At 39.9% G+C, this 17,577-nt stretch overlaps 1 protein-coding gene and 2 pseudogenes across 4 annotated transcripts in view; 2 read left to right on the top strand and 1 right to left on the bottom strand.

Moving 5' to 3' along the window:
* The window catches only part of LOC110303532, a 10,181-nt pseudogene extending 7,680 nt beyond the window's left edge, over positions 1-2,501 (bottom strand). Inside the window, exon 1 of the transcript XR_003837799.1 lies at positions 2,304-2,501. The product of XR_003837799.1 is annotated as a male-specific lethal 3 homolog pseudogene (transcript). The remainder of the gene's footprint in view (positions 1-2,303) is intronic.
* The window catches only part of Tbc1d32 (TBC1 domain family member 32), a 213,273-nt gene that overhangs the window by 121,611 nt on the left and 74,085 nt on the right, over positions 1-17,577 (top strand). The window lies entirely within an intron of this gene.
* On the top strand, positions 7,316-8,681 carry LOC110303530 (annotated as a pseudogene). The gene is made up of 2 exons (XR_002378927.1): positions 7,316-7,670; positions 7,791-8,681. The product of XR_002378927.1 is annotated as a UPF0183 protein C16orf70 homolog (transcript).

Below are 17,577 nucleotides of genomic sequence, written 5' to 3'. Positions count from 1 at the left end.
CAGGCTGGCCTCGAACTCAGAAATCCGCCTGCCTCTGCCTCCCGAGTGCTGGGACTAAAGGTGTGCGCCACCACGCCCGGCTGTTTGTATCTTCTAACTAAGGTTTCTTGAGAATATCCCCAAATACAAACCATTCCCTCCCCCATACCACATCAGGCTTACTCAGTGCCATGAAGTTCTAGGAGCTGTGCACTGGTTCTAATTTAAATGATGTCATTTTGGAACAATCCCCTAAGGATTTTCAGGCTCCTTTGAAAAATAGCTAATATAAATAGGGCACAAAGTAAGCTATTGACTTCAGATATTAGTAATTTGTAAAGCTGGAATTTGAATCCGGTCTCTTTGGATCCAGAGACTATAATGCCTAACGCATTCATTGCCAAGGTTCCCCGTACCATATTCCAGGTCACATACACACACACACACACACACACCCCACACTACTGTATTAATGACTGTTTTCATTGAATGGCATAACAAACACCTAATAGAAGCAAAGGGTTGATGCTGTCCCAGTTTGAAGGCAGCCTGCCGTGGTGGAGAAGGCATGGCAGCAGGACTGTGGCACAGTGGTAGCTGCTTACATTGCTTCAGCTCTCTGGAAGCAAAGTGATGGAGACTGTATTCAGTTCCTGTCCACTTTTTTAGGTAGTGTTGGACCCTATTCTAAGGAACCGGACTGTGCACATTTCAGGTGGGTTTTCTCACCCAAGCCAGTCTCACAAATCCTTTATAGACCCGCCCAGAAGTTTGTCTCCTATGTGATTTTGGAACCTGTTGCATTCATAGTCAACCTAACCACCATAGCATAGCTACTGTCCTATTTCCTGGATCCCTCTGTTGCTTGATGCAGCCATTTTCTAGATAAGAAAAGGCCCTAAAGATAAATGCATTAGCACTTTAGTGGGGTGGTAGGGGAGCACTCATACATAACTTTGTGGATTTACAAGAGTATAGGAATACTAAACATTAGAGACCTATCAACTAGAAGCTGCATTGAATTCAGCTCAATCCTTGTTAGTTTGCTTTCAGAGTCCCTGAAGCCTCTACCTCAGCCTGGCAGCTGTGGACTTCCGCAGTTTGGCAAGTTCACTTTTGAGAAATGCTGAGGTAAGGATTCTCAAAACTATAGAGTGATTTCTTTTCCCTCCCAAATTCATTTTTTCTAGAATTCCTAAAATCACTTCTTTGCTTAGTTTTTTCAAATGGGGTCTGGAAATAATTTGTATCAAGAGTATTGTCACAAAGATATAGTATCTTAAATAGTCCTATCTAATATTTACAGTGGTTCTTGACAGGAATCAGCAAGTACTTCAGCTTTAGTCCTTTAAGCCTGAGAGAACTAAAATCCTCAAATGAAACACTGTCTCACCTAACAGTAAGTAGTTTATCAAAAAGTCCTTAGCTGCTTTCCCATAGCTGGTGAATTCCAGTTTTTTCCAAGTTCACTTGTAATCTCTTCATATATGTAAACATGTAGTCTAAATCACAAAATCAGTACCTTAAATGAGAAAGGAAGTACAGATGGCAAAAAAATCTAATGATTATTATAGAATTTATACTTTACAGAGACAAGCATGCCTGGTACAATTATTTATCATTATTACTACGACTACCATTATTATTGGTTAAGATCTGTTTGTTTATTTATTTCATTCACACCAGAAGAGAGAATCAAATTATATTACAGATGGTTGTGAGCATGTGGTTGCTGGGAACTGAACTCAGGACCTGTGGAAGAGCAGCCAGTGCTCTTAACCACTGAGCCATCTCTCCAGCCCAGCTCTTAAAATTCTCCCCTTTACTGTGAAGTTTGAACTGGTATTTTAAACTTCCCTACATTATATCTACTTTTGTTTCCTATTCAGTCTCAGCTGCTTATAGGCTTCTGTGTCTAAGGCTGTATTTTGTGGGTTTTGAGCCCCCCACTATGCTGCATTAATCTTGTGTTGTTTTTGGGTGCTAGATGGGTGTTCTCAGGACTTGCTTAAGGGGGTTCTCTAGACCCTAGCTTACACTTCGTGGCATAGTTCCCTACAGCCAACAATTCCCTTATTGTTCAGTGATATGAGATGTGGAAATGTGGCAAAATACCTCTAACATATGCCTCTAGAATACCTCTCCAGACACTTTGTCCCATGAGACATATCTAGAGAACCATAGTCTATGTCTGCTCAGCCCAGAGAGGGCATTGACAACAGATAGGAAGAGTTCGTCAAAGTCCAACTTGGGAAATCCAGAATCCGGTGCTGGTCAGTGGGGTCAGGGAAGCTCAAAAGCAGCTGCACCTCTGAAAAGCTTACCTCAACAAGGTGGGGGATTCAGGAAAACTGCAACGGAACTGCTCTCTGTGGGAATCCTAGCCAACCGCTGTTCTTTCTCACCCCGCAGTTAGACTGCTTTTGAAGCCCAGGAGGAGAGTGGGTGGGGACCTTGAGAATCTTGCTAGTTTCAGTTTTCACCGGATTTGTCCGGTTTACTTCCCGACTCTCTAGCGCCCCCTCCCTCCAGGAGAAGATGTTTCAACTCGGAGGAAATGGCTACAGCCCACCAGGTGGCACTGCCTCCAGTGACTAGGGCCCTCCCACATCAAACATCAATCAAGAGAATGCTTGACAGGCTTGTCCTTTGGCAAATCCGCTGAAGACATTTTCACAGTTGGGGGTTTCCTCCTCCAAAATGGCTATAGTTGGTACTGAGTTGACGCTAGCCAACGCTAGCAGCAGGAAGGACAGTCGTCTTTGTAGGCCCTGCTACCAGCCTTTAAGACCTGAGGCCTCCCCCAACTTTTCCCACAGCTCCAGGCTTCTAGACAATCTGCAGTTCCTGACAGGCATACTTGCTGAGATGCTCTCTCAGATGATGCATCTACATCCCAAGACTTTTTGAGTTATAAATCAGAGCTATAACATGAGTATCCTGCATCTATTGAGTGCAAACCTGTTTCATTTAAATCCTTCCGGGTGATCTATTTTTAAGTTGCTTTATCCCGTTTAAAGGCTGGTAATTCCGAATTTACAGAGTACTTCATATTTATACTCTTTGCTGTCTGCTCCCTCTCTTCTTGAAGACGGCTGGGGCAAGAGAGAACCTGTCAGAAATATAATTGAATCTTCAATTATTCGGGCACGTTACACTCAGCTATCAAAGAAAGTGGCACTTTTGTAAAATAAGGTTAAACTGACCCAAAGAACGGTAAATTTTATGAACATATGAATTATATGTGCAGCGTAATCTCTAGTTTATGTGAAATTTTCTCTAGCTACAGAAGAAAAAAATTACTAAGTCTGGCTTATAGATGGTATTATGTGCTACACCTGCAGCGACTGATCTTTTGACCATGTATATCTAAAAGAGAGGAATTTTAAAGTACACTGTCTACTTATTTGCGTTGTCTGGAAAGATAAGCATTTAGGTATTGATTTTTATAGCTTTATGGGCCTTGACTGATGAGTAGAAATAATGGCCAGGGGCTCAGGAAACAATCATCAGGAGATGTATTTTAGAAGATGGGTTGAGCAGAGCACTTCTCACTCTACTAGGAATCAGTGTATAATCAATGAGCACACAGGGGGATCTGATTAAATTAAATGGGTCACAGAACAGAACAAAAACTGTCATGAATCCAGAAAGGAACTGGTATGGATACAGATGGGTCGATAGAGAAGAGAGGGAGATAAGAAGGGATATTGGGGAGCTAGCTAGTAATTGCTTTATATCATATGCCCATATGATATTGTCAAATAACAAAGTAAATGAAAAATATAAGTAGAAGACCAATAGAAAAGAGTAAATAAAGAGTTCTCTAAGAATAACCCTAGTTTTCTTGATGTCCTCACCTTATTTATTGATGAGTTTTATAAAGCTGTTTTAAAAGTACCATGTGCTTTGCTGTATTTTACCTCCATACCTTCATATTTCTTCCTCTTGCCTCTCCTTCTAGTCTCCTTCCTTTATTCAGATTGTCTCATTTTGTCACGTGCACACACAGGAAAGGGGGAGGGGGAGGGAGAATCTAAATAGAATCTAGGAACCACGAGTAAGACAACATTTTGTACATTTTTTTGGGGGGGGGTCTAGCTCGTTTTGCTTAACATGATCTCTAGTTGATTCCATCTTCTTTCAAATGATGTAAATTCTTTGTTATGATGGCTGATTAAACCTCCACATTGTGTACTCACGCCACATGTTTGTCTCCCCGTGCATTTGTTTACATGTGCCTATGCTGGCCTCATGACTTGAGTGTTGTGAATGTTGCAGTCAAGGCAGATGGGCGGGTATTGCTGTGGCTTTGCTGAAGTTGAGTCGGTTCCCTGGAGGAGGGCATCTAGATTTTGTGATGCTGTCTTTGCAGTTTTGTGAGGAGCATCCACACTGATTCCTGTGCTGGCAGAATAATTTGTATTCCCACCAGCCAGGAATGAGTCCCCCTCCCCCTTTTTTTTTTCTCTACGCCGTCAACATCCTTTCCCTTTACATAACTTCTGAATAACAACAATCAGATTCATAGAATATTAATGCACTTTTGATTTGCATTCCCCTGATGGCTAAGGATGTTGAATATTTCTTTATGACTTTTTTTTTTTTTTAAAGGAGTCTCAGGTTGTCTAGGCGGGACTGTCACTCCTGTAGTTGAAGGTGTCCTTGAACTGATCCTCCTGCCTCCATCTCCCAAGTTCTGGATTATGCCTGGTTGATGTGCAGCTGGAGGTCAAACTGAGGCAGGCACCCTACCAGCACAGATACAGCCCTGGCCTTTCTGTATTATTGGCTACTTTGAGAGCTTATCATTTAATTTGCCTATTAATTTACTGGGTTGTTTGCTCTTTTTTTTGTGTGTGTGTGTGTTGACATTTTCAAGTTCTTATATATTTTATATATGATTTCTCTTGCAGAAGTATAGCCAAAAAAAATTTTGTACAGTTCTGTGGGGTTATCAAGGAAACTTAGTTGTTTCCTTTTCTATGCGAAATCTGTTAAATTTTATGCAGTTTCATTTGTCAATGTTTGATATTGCTTTCTGTAGCTTTAGGTTTTTTAAAACCTACTTCAGTTAGGGTTCTCAAATGTTTTGGCCCTCTTTCTAGCCCACCACCCAGTGGTAGGGGAGAAAAGCTGGTAAGTAGGACTTTAGGGATGTAGACCTATTGAGAAGTAGTTGTTTGGGGTGCTTCCAATCCATTCTCAGGATACTAGAAGTCTAGTTCAGTAGTGTCAGGTTACCAAGAGTCCAGTTCAGAAAGTGTCTCTAAACATGAAAAAGCAGGGTCCAGCAGAAACAGCTAGGCCCCCTGCTACATCAGCACAAGTCAGCAGGAGCAACCAGCTGGGATACCAGAAGTTCTCTTCCATGTCTCTCTCTACAAAGTGAGTGTCAGTGAAGAAAGGAGGCCAAGAAAGAGCTGTACAGCAAGCAATGCAAGCGCCCCATTGTTGTCTGTTAGATCCTACTTATACTCTCTCCAAACATGTCTGTCTTCTCTCGGGTCTGCTTCAGCAAAACAGCACATGATTCTTTATCAGCAAAACATCACAGAGTCTGCTTCAGGAAAGCATCGCATGATACAGCCAGAAACTTCCAGCTTCCTCAAGTATTCAAGGTTTTTTTGTTTTTGTTTTTGTTTTGTTTTGTTGAAAGTTTTTTTGTATTTAGGTTTGTTTCTTTTCTTTTCTTTTTTTTTTTTTTTTTCCTCAGTAGAAATTTAGGATTTCTTTTTCGCCTTTTCCTGTGAAGAAGGTCACTGGAATTTTTACGAGGGGTACATGGATCTGGAGATTACTTTTGGCAATTTTAGGCAGTTTTTCTTTTAATTCTTATGAATATGGGTAGCCTTATAGATAAAATAATCCTATACTTAAGAGATTTGAAAGACTGCAGAAAACTAAGAAGTGATAAATTTATATTGGGCGAAGTAGCCTTTTTACTTTGTAATTAACCCTACCTTTCTCATGTGCCAGAAATAAAAGTGTTAGGAAGAATTCAGAAAGGGGAAAAAATAAGAAAACCTAGAAATAAGCCTAACCAAGGAAGCTAGAGACCCCTATAATATAATGAGAAATTTCAGATCCTGAACAAGGCAATTGAGAGAATGGCAGTGCCTTACATGTATGCTCAGTAAGGGCTGCTTACTTCTGTAAAGGAAACAAAGTAATCCATTCATGACAGGGGTCACCTTCCCTCAGTGACCCATGAGCCTGCCCAAATGGGATAAGGGGCAGTATGGCCCTCTGAAAGCTTGTAGTTATTTTTGTCAAATAAGAACAAAATAGGTCTTTTCTTTTTCTAACAGGAGCAATTGGGTTTACTCCAAAATTCTAGGAGTTTGTGTGCAGTTACTGCAGTTATTTTGCCAGCTGCTCTTGTAGTCCTTAGCCTGTCACTGAAGTGTAGACTGTGGTTGAGTTTACCTGGTTAAAAGCCCAAATGACGGACTCGCTGGATGTGGAGACTGACTGACACCCACACTTTATTTCTGACCCGGGTTGTAAACAACTGGCAGAGTTGATATAAGTCGTTTAGAGCAATATACAAACAGTACATGCTGCTCCCAGAGCTCAGATAGGCCAACATTACATAGCTCACTGCTTTCTTAGTGGTCAACACTAGAAGGTTTAACAACTTGTGAAGCATTTTAGAGTTAGTGAAATTCTTCTGAGATGGTTAACCTCTCAATTTCTTTCCATTAATTAATTAATTTATTCACTTTACATCCAGATTGCAGCCCCACCTCCTTCCAGTTCACCCCTCACACAGCCCCTCCATCTATCCCTCCATCCCTCCATCCCTCTACCCCTTGCTCTTCTAAGAAGGGCAAGCAAAGGCGCCCCTCCCCAGGTACCAACCCACCCTGGCACATAAAAAATTATAAGAAACTCTTCTCCTGTAGTTATTAAAACATTTAGAGTCAGCTACTTTCTCCTCCTCCTCCTGGTACTACATTGTGTTAACATTAGAATAGGCCTTCATCATGGCTGCCTAGATGGTAATGGTACCACACTTGGAGCCTGTCTTATACTAAGTTTGCAAAGAATGGCAGCTGCATTTCTATCCATATCAGGTGGAAGCACATACCTTCTGGTACTCATATTGACCAAGTCATTGTTATGGGGTAAAAATGCAGAAACCACTGAGCACATTCAATGTTCTAATTGAGAGTTTATATAAAGCTGGTATTTGTCTGTAGAGATACACTTCTCACCGAGAAGCCCTGAATATTATTACAGGGAGTTTTTTAAAGAAAAAGAACAGCTCTCCTCAGGCTGGGTCCTGTCTGAGTTGCTGCAGGGAGGCTGCCCAGCCTAGTGAACCGAACCAATGCTGGACCTGAAGGTAGTGCCTGAACACTCTATGGGGAATGAGCAGTGCGAATTCACGCTGGGAATACTTCTGGCTCAGGCAGTAGCCATTCTTCAGAATCCCTGTCGCATCCTCAAAAATATCCAGGTTCTCTACAGTGACTAGTCTCCTCTAAGCCATGACCTCATCCTTAACCTGACTCTGGACGGGATCAAACTACTGTTTGATGCTTTCAATCAGAGACTCCAGGTGATTGAAGTTTATGACTTGAAAAAAGTAAAATTAAAGTATTGTGGAGTGCATTTTAACTCTCAGGCCGTTGCTCCTACCGTTGAGCAAATCGACCAGTCTTTTGCCACAACCTATCCTGGAGGTCAGTTCAGAAACTAGACAAAAGCAGTTCCCCTGCTGGAGTCACTGCTGCCTGCCAAGCTGGTTTACACTGGAAAGCAGCTTCCAGTCAACTGTGTCGTTCTTTCTTACTTATCTAGAGTGTACAACTCTGCTGAGCACTTCCATCTCAACTTCCGAGGATTGTCTTTCTCTTCTCAGTTAGACTCATGGACAGAGGCTCCCAAGTATGAGGTTAGTTTTGCTCATGGTCTGGCTTCTCTTCAGATACCCCATGGAGCAACTGTAGAACGAACGTACATCTATAGTGGAAACAGCTGCCAGGATGTCAAGGCTCCTGTGATGCCCCTAAGCTGTTTCCTGGAGAATGTATGTGCTGAAAGTGTAGATGTTCTTTGAGATGGAATTGGACCCTGAGGGTTGCGACTTCGCTTGCTCGCTGCAGGCTGTGGACCTGGAGTATTAGCAGATGCCAAAATGAGAGTATTTGAGTGTGCGGTATATTTTGGTGATTCTTGCCAAGATGTTCTTTGCATGCTTGGCTCTCCACACCAAGTCTTCTATAAATCTGAAGACAAGATGAAAATCCCCTCTCCTTCCCCTCATAGACAAGTGCAATCCAAGTACAACTACTTTTTTAACTACTTCACTCTTGGAGTGGACATCAAATACACGCAAAGTGAAGAAGTTTGTCTTGCATACCAATTACTCTGGGCATTATTATTTTAACATTTACCACCACTGTGAGTTCAAGATCCAACTAGCTATAAAAAAAGAAAATGCAGGTGGTCAGACTGAAATATACACAACAGCAAGTGGATAGCATCCAGGAGCTTCTGGGCCATCCTGTGGAGAAGCCTGTTGTCTCGCACAGGTCCTCATCCCCAAATAACACCAACCCGTTTGGCTCCACGTTCTGTTTTGGTCTTCAGCAGATGATCTTTGAGGTCATGCAGAACAACCACATTGCCTCAGTGACCTATATGCCCCCCCTAGGCCTGGTACCTACCTCAGAACAGCAGAGCTGCCCTAAGGACATCACTATGTTTTCCCTGACCATGGAACTGTGCATCACATCCAACTCAGTGGGTCTCTGTGCCACCCTATGTGTTTGCTTGGGCACCTTGACAGTGTTGAAGGGCCCTGGGACTCAGAAGGGTTTGGAAGTAGGATTTGGGCTGAGTCCTCTGTCTTGGGACAGAGGACCCAGATACTCTGTCCTAAGCCTGCTGTTGCTAGGAGAGAACACAGTCTGCAAAGAGAAGCACAAACTTTGAGCTTTAATGAGGGCTCTCTTAACTAACATGTAATAAAGGACACGTCAGCCCCTGTCCTGCACACATAGGGAAGACTGGACTCTTTTTCTAGCTAAGAAAATATTCCCAGGATGAGAACAGGGTCCTGCTTTGGGCCGGACATTGCCACGTGGCCCTTAAGGTGAGCAGAGCAGGTAGCGTGTCGGTAGTACTTGGCTGAAATATTTGCACTCCATCCACGTTAGTGACTTGATGAGCTGGCTGTGGCTGGTGTGGCCCACTACCCTTCCCTGATTCTCCTGTGTGAGTGCTCCTTGCCATGCCCAAGTGGCATACCTAAGTGGTTGAAATAGTATTCTACCAGGTATGTATCAGGCAGGGTTCCTTCTGCTGCTCTGGGAGCCAGCCTTTAAGGTCACCTGTGTCTCTTGGTCCAACATGGCTGACAGGGCTGCATGTCTCCATCTTGTTTGCCTCTTTCATTTAATGCCAAAGTGTTAGCCAAAGACTTGTTCCTCCTGTTGTTACATTACAGCATTGTGCTATGCACTGTGGGCCAGCTCCTTGCCCTAGTTCTGGGCACTGGCCTGGCCTGGCCTGACCTGGCTACTTGGTTTAAGGCCTAGGGGCTCAAAGAACACTAGGCTGCTTAGATTTTTTTACATGGGTCTTGCTAATGGGAAGTAGCATATATGTGGTTTGAAACAGTAATCCTTTTGAAAAGAATTGAGAAGAGAAACATAATTTTATCCCATTTTTAATATTTTGATCTAGCAAAAACTTGTGATACATAGATAACAATTTTGTGAGTTTTTCAAATGTATGTGTGTACAGATTTTTGTAAATAATGACTTTTGTAATTAACTAAACACAAACAACAAACAAACAAACAAACAAACAAACAACAAACAGAGAAAGAACACAGAGAAACTCCTGGCTGGCCATTGCAGGGAGAAGCAAGCAAGAAGTTTAGGAAAAGCCGAGACCACGCAGTTAGCTGGGGCATTTCAACCCTGACCAGAGTTCTAGAACAGAGTTGGGTGCTTTCTCACAGGACTTTTCAGGGTAGGGGTAGAAACCAAAGATGTCTTCAGCTGAGACAAATGAGGAAACCTTCACCCTGTTATACCATCAGTGCTGTTATGTAGCCTATGCTAACTCAGTCTTGTAAAGAGAGTTTATATGGTAGTATATTTCATTGCACATAATGAGCAGATATATCAGGTCACAGGGAAATGACACTGGATAGATTAGATAGGTATTCCAATTCCTCAGTAAAAATTCGAATAACTTTTGCTATTACAAGAAGACTCAGGAAAGTCTCGAGGCTGTGCTTTTGACACCTTCCACCTCTCCCCTTTTCCCAATAAGTACAAATACAGCTCTTAAATTGGGGTTGCTTCAATTTGGAAAATACTTTAGGGATTTCAGTGTTTCTCTATCAAAGGACTACCTTTGGGAGCCAGGGAGAAAACAATTTAATGATGGTGAGAACTGTGTAAAAAGTCATCCTCTGGAGGGGCCTCAGATGTCTATAATAGTGATGCGCATGCAGCCTTTGGCACCTGAGGTGAGGTGAGCAAGGCATTTTTGAATGTTGTCAATAAGCTTGATTCAGGCGAGGTTAGCTATTTTGATTGAGTGTTTTCAGATGCTTTCCTAGTGAAAAAGGGTTTGAATCCTCCATGTTCGGATTCATGCCATGCGTTAAGAAGATCCTCTATAGGCAAACCAGTTCTTTTATGTTGATTGCCTTCATTCAGCAACTCACATTCCCAAGAGTACTATAGTGTGTGGCTTCTTGGGAACCACAAAGTCATAATTTACCTCATTAGTTGTACCTTGTTAGTGTTGTCGGAAATAGAGAATACATTGATAGCTATTGTTTTCTGCCTAGCCTCTCTGTGTCTTCTGGTGTATAGAAACTTGTCTTGACAAAAGTAACCTAATAAGACATTGCTTAAGATAGTTTTTGCTGGGGCAGCAGTCCCTCTATTATAATCATATTAAGGCTACCTGCTCTTCTAAGACTTAATTTTAATTTGCTGTTGATAATATATATTTTAAATGTTTCTTTTTTGTATTTGTCTTTTATTCTAAGAAGTTCTGATCAACTACCAAACCCAGACACTAACGCACATGCCAACAAGACTTTGCTGATATAGCTGTCTCTTGTGAGGCTATGCCAGTGCCTGGCAAATACAGAAGTGGATGCTCACAGTCAGCTATTGGATGGAACACAGGGCCCCTAATGAAGGAGGTAGAGATAGTATCCCAGGAGCTAAAGGGGTCTGCCATCCTATATGAGGAACAACAATATGAACTTAACCCCCAGAGCTCTGTCTTTAGTTGCATATGTAGCAGAGGATGGCCTAGTTGGCCATCAATGGGAGGAGAGGCCCTTGGTCTTGCGAAGATTTTATGTCCCAGTACAGGGGAATGCCAGGGCCAGTAAGCAGGAGTGGGTGGGTAGGGGAGCAGGGTGAAGGGAGGGTATAGGGGACGTTTGGAGAGGAAACTAGGAGAGGGGATAGCATTTGAGGTGTGAATGAAGAAAATATCTAATAAAAAATAATAAAATAAAAAAAAATTTAAAGTTCTGAAAACTTGTAAGATTTATAATGACTTTGAATTTAAGACAGATAATTGTTAAATTTTGCTGGAATAAATTTTTAATGATTTATGTGTCTATTTTATGTACACGAGTTCTCTATTTGCATGTATACCTGCATCCCAGAAGAGGACATCAGATCACATTACAGATGGCTGTAAGCCACCATTTGGATGCTGGGAATTGAACTCAGAACCTCTGGAAGAACAGCCAGTGCTCTTAACCTCTGAGCCATCTCTCTAGTACTATTGGGATATTATTGATGCTGTTTTTTAGAGTCTCATTTTGTAGCATTGGCTGGCCTGGAAATGACTGTATTGTATAGATCAGGTTTGCCTTGAAGGTATATTTCTGAATATAACCTTGTTGTATCAAATGTAAAACAATGAGTTTTCTCTATGATTAGAGTTGAGCAAAACTCAAACCTGACATTCTGTTGCTTATAAATCTCACGAGTAAGATTTGAAACAAATTTTCTAGTTTTTTAGTTTTAGTTTTTTTTATGCAAAGAAAATACTAAAATAATATGTACACTTTAATTTACTTTGTTAACTTAGGTTTAATACTACATTAGCAAAAATAATATTATTTTACTCAAGTGGTATTTCCTTCTATATTTAGTCTATTTGCTGTTTTAGACAAATATGCTGGTATAATTAGTGAGCCATTAAGATTTGTTTATTAGAAGAATGCATAATTAAGTAGCAAATGGTAGTAGCTTATCTCAAGTCTGGCAAGAATCTGTATTCTTTAATTATCATTAAAATGTTCTATCCTATTAGTATTCTGCATCTGCTCATGTGTCACATACACATTTATCCTTCTCATGGCTATAATGATATACTCTTCCCCATTATCCACTGTAGCATAACACTTGTTTTAATGAAATATTAAAGAAAATTTAAACATGCAGTTTAATAAATTGTTATAGAGCAGTTACCTATATACTCCAAGTCAAGTAAGAATTTATTAATATTATTTGACATTGTTTTTTCATGACTACTTCTTTTCCCCACTAATGGTTATGATAATTTTTATTTTTATTTTATCGTATTTAATTTTTATTATTATTTTATTATCAAGACATGCATCACTAAACATTTTAATTTGTTGCTTCTTAGACTTTGTTAATGATAGCATAGACTATATGTCCTATTGTAACAGGCAATTTCTATTTAGCCTTATGTTATTTAAATTAATGTTACATGTTTTTGTAGTTTAATTATCATAAAATATTCCATTATATGACTATGCCATGTTTTGCCTATAAATGTATATTAAAGGTGTTTCCTATTTAGGTTTGTGTTAACAAAGGCCTTTTAAAATTTCCTAATTTATTCATTATAATTTTGTCTTTCCTTATATAAATATGAAGTAATTTTAGTTGCTCTATAGCTCTATGCTAGGTTACAAGTAGTGGCAGGGAAAATCCTTTGTTCTTAAAAAAAATCAATAACAGCAACAACAATAAAACCCTGCTTCCTTTCTGATCTCTTGCCATGTAAGATTTAGAATCAGCTTGTCAGATTAACCTCACTGGCATTATAACTATCACTGTATTCATTCTATAATCAATACTGCATGAATTGGCATATTTATACTACTGAGTTTTCTAATCTATAAACATACTATATATCTCTGTTTAATTAAATACTGTTTAATTAACATTAACATTTATGGTTTTCCTCCTAGAAGATTTACAGCTTGGGGGACTTGTTTTCATCCTACTTGTGTTTTGTGTAGCATTGATATTACACTGTGGCTGCATCCCCAAGTGGCTGATGGCATACATGATATCAGGCTGTACCCTTAACCTCTTTGTTCTTGGGTCCCGATAGGTGAAGTGTTGATAGTAAGTTAACTGTGAGTTAACTGTGACATGAAGTGTGGTTCACCTCTCCCAAGCTTGGAAAGTAGGAAACACTTGATGGGAGGAAGTTTGTCTTAGATTATGAAAATACATAAATTATTTGATTAATTCTTTAAAATTATTTTAGCTCACTACTTCTATAGTGAAAGTGATAATATATAGTGTTTTAATTATATAGTGATAATAATGTGTTTAAATTGAATCCACAATTTTTGCTACATTTATCATGTAGGTAGGATCTGTGCTTCCTTATTGTAATACTTATATTATTCAGTCATATACTCATAGCTGTCTTCATACAGATCTTACGCTTCTGATATTTTAAAAGATATTATATGCTTTCCTATGATTAGCAAACCTCCCTTTTCATGACAATGTTTAATTGATCATTGCTAGTATAAGTAAGTGTATTGAATATTTAAAGAATCATCCCGCCAGTCTTCCTACATAACTCTCGTACATGTATGCATGTGTGTGTGTGTGTAAATTTCCCCTCATAATTCTAGTTGCTTTCTTGTTATCAACTGAACGGCAGGATCATACTTTCAGTTCTTATGTATTTTCCTTAGAGTTTCTACTGTTTTTCCTTCTCTTGTATCCATGGGGGTTACATTCCAGGATCAAAAGTGAGTACCTTAAATATTGCATAATAGTAAAGCTGATATATATTATGCTTTTTGTATGCTATTATATATATCTTATTGATAAATTAAGTATAAGAGATTAACAATGATTAATAACAATTATATATTCTAAGATTGATTTGAATAATATCATTCTCTGAAACTGCTCCATTGTGCCACACTCTGCCACAGCAGTGTGACCCTCCAATGGCACACATGGTGCCCTTCTTCTTGTAATAATGTATGGTTCATATCACACATATGTGCTGAGATGAAATGAAAGTCTCCCTGTAAAGGCTGCTTCAGCACAGGTACTGTGATACCTGACAGTTGATCTAACCAGCAAGCCAACTACTGCATGCCCAGTGGGCACGTAGCATGCACAGGCTGTGACAGGTCCTAAGCCATGTAACACTGCAGCTCATCATACCTCACAGAACATACCCCAAGCCCCTCTCTTTAACCTACTCAGCTAGTTCCAGGGCAAGCACAGCTGCCGTCTGCTCTCAGTAGAAGTGATTCACAAGGATATGAGCCTCATGGGATTAATGAGACTAGTACATGTTTTCCTTAAAGCTCCTTTTTCATTATGGTAATCCATACAATGTCCTGCCTTAAACCGCTGTCTTATCTAAGTTATGATAATATATTCTTAACTGATTTCTGCAATCTACCCCTATCTAATTTCAGACTATTCTGTAATAGCCACCAGAATTATCCCTACCTCATGAGTGTATTTTCTGACATTATTCTTTTAATTTTTACTGCAGAGCCTTCATGTTATTAATATATACGTACTTATTCATGTTTCTATTTAATACTTTAACACATACATTTATTTATGGGGTAATATATGCCTTTCAGTACACTATTCAATATATAATATCAGGTCAGGTTAATTGCCTCATCCTGTTTGGATCATGTATTATTTATGTGTGTTAGGAACACTCAGACTCCTATCTACTGGTTATATTTTTATTTTCACGTTTTTTTGTTTGTTTGTTTTTTGTTTTTTTGTTTTTTTTTTTTTGAGAATTTCACACATGGCTGACTTAGAAAGGTCTAGAACCATCACTATTGCTGATGTCATCTAGATGTTTGGGTTTCTCTTAATCCTCTGGCCGTGTCTTATCTCTTTACTGTTGCTTGCCACTTTGCCTACTGTGTTCCCTTCACTGTGCTAGGAATGCTCCCCACATAAGCTCCTTGTTCAAGCTGTGTGCTCTTTTGTTGGACACTCTTCACTGGTGTCTCTGTGACTAGTCCCCCTTTTGTTCTTTACTGACTTGTTACCATTGTAGGGTTCTTTTCAGATCACTTTGCTTGTAATCCCACAGTGACCACTCCGTGGTAGCAGCCCTTTTTGTACTCCAGTGTTAGATGTAAGCATTCATGGCTCTACCCTCCAAACTTCTCAAGGCTTTGCAGTTTCTGTAACTCGTCAGTGAAGCAAACTCATTTTAGAAATGATGAGTGATGCACTAGGAACATCCAGACTGTGAATGCACCCTTATAATCAAATAATAACACCTGTTCATGCAGTAACATTAAGTGCCTATTGTTTGTGTTGATAATCTGTGTGTTTCATTTGCCTAGTTACCATAAGCTCGTGTAACATCTGGTGATGGCAGTTTGACTATTTGTCCTAGATGGTAGCACATTGAAAGCCACACACCACTATAAAATTGAAACTATGCATATACAAATCTCAAGAGCGTACAGATGGATATTTTACATTATTCTTAGACATGAACTTATCAAAAAGTGAGTAAGCAAGTTACAAAAATAATACAAAGATCCTTGTCTTCTATCAAGTTTAAGATTTTGGTGTTGGGTCATCATAGCTATCCTGCATCCCTGTCTAGGTATTTAGTCAAGTTGACAGATAAAATTAGGCACCATTAGGGTGCATCAGTCCTGGCCTTTCCTTTGTCTTTTTGGAGGTCAGCTATGAGGTTTCTTTCAAGGTGTTGGAACGACAGGACCAACTGTGGGCTGACTTGAGTTCATTTGCATTTTACTTTATTTTCTGTCTTGTGATTATATTTTCCTACCTTTCAGTGTTAAATGAGAATGGTGGAGAATGTTTCATACCCATATGCCTTTCCCAAGAATTTCCTGTCCATTGTTAGCTAGACTTGGCAGAAGGTAGACTGATCTTGCCTGGCTTACTACATCTTGCCCTAGAGCCTTTCTAAAGCCATCTCTATTAGTCCATCTGTGTTTCAAAGCAAAATGATCTTGTTTGTAAATTTTTAAACTCTTGAGAATAAGATATTTCGCTTCCCTAAAAGTGGAGGAGGGAGGACTGTTTGGTCTTTTGTAATCTTAATGGGAATCTTGTCAAACAACATGGTTTTTCTGGGTTCTACATTTGTATCATGAATTACATCAAGGCAGACTTTAATGTTATACTTGTCTTTTTCTCCCCGTAATGAATTACATTTGGTTGAAGAATAAAGTCCTTTTGATTCATTGTGTAATTAAATTTGTTAAACTTTGAGCTACTACTGGTCATTGCATGATTTTAAAAATCTTACATCATACATTGGTCTTAAGTCTTCATCGTCAAGTGAGGACTTGGTTGAGTCCTGAATGTTTTCATAAATAGAGTTGCTCCAGTTCACATGAATCATCTCATTGCCCACCTAGCTACTAAGGCCCCCTCCCTTTTCATATGTTAATCGAGAGTGCAATTGATGGTCATTCTCATCTTCAATTCAGTAGCCTAAAAGAAGAGAAAGGTTGGCTAAATCTTTTTCTTCTGGTGTGCATGTGGGCATGCGTGAGTTTATGTGTGTGTGTGTGTGTGTGTTCCCTTCCTTGTTTTAACTAAGCATCATCTATCATCCTTGATTACTCCTTCAATACCACATGTCCAGCTTACTAGGAGTTCACATGTATCTATTAAAATGTACCTGCCTCTTAGATCCAGTCCTCTGCAACTGACAGGTCACTGCTTTGAGGGTTTGGGCATACAAGATAGGACGGGAACACAAGCCCAGCATCCCCAACCCCTGCACATGTACGATAAATCTATGATCTTATCCTTGAATGCAGGTTCTTGGCACAAAGGCTGTAGTGGAATAAATCACACAATGGAGGACTTCCCCCCATCTCCTGAGAACTTGCAAAAGTCAGAAAATTTGGGGGATTTCAGTCTCTATGCCTCCTGCCATGTGGCACATGGCAGTGGCAGCTCTCTCCCTCCTCCTTCGTCTCTGTCTCAACTTTCTCTCCTAATGATCCCTGCTCAAGGGTTTTACAGGGATTCCATTTTTCTTCTCTCTCTAGGCCCCATCATATTGCAGGCTCCACCACACTGAGCTGTCCTTTGTTTTGTTTTTTATCTAGGCTCTGAGGATTCACCTCAGATCCTTAGGAGAAGATGCTTTCCCATTGTACCCAGCCTTTATGGGTACATAGCTCCTTTATGCACTCTGTATTTCTAACTGTCACTGTCTGACCTAGAACTTGCTTTGTGTTTAAAGCAGTCTCTTATTTACCCCATCTTCCTTTCTCTATGTTTTCAGATTTGAGCACCTCAGTCTTTTTTTTTTTTTGATTTT

The sequence above is a fragment of the Mus caroli genome, chromosome 10 (genome assembly GCF_900094665.2).
Source record: "Mus caroli chromosome 10, CAROLI_EIJ_v1.1, whole genome shotgun sequence".
Classification (NCBI taxonomy): domain Eukaryota; kingdom Metazoa; phylum Chordata; class Mammalia; order Rodentia; family Muridae; genus Mus; species Mus caroli.
The sequence above is the reverse complement of the archived record's forward strand: the minus strand, read 5'-3'. Positions and strand labels throughout refer to the sequence as shown.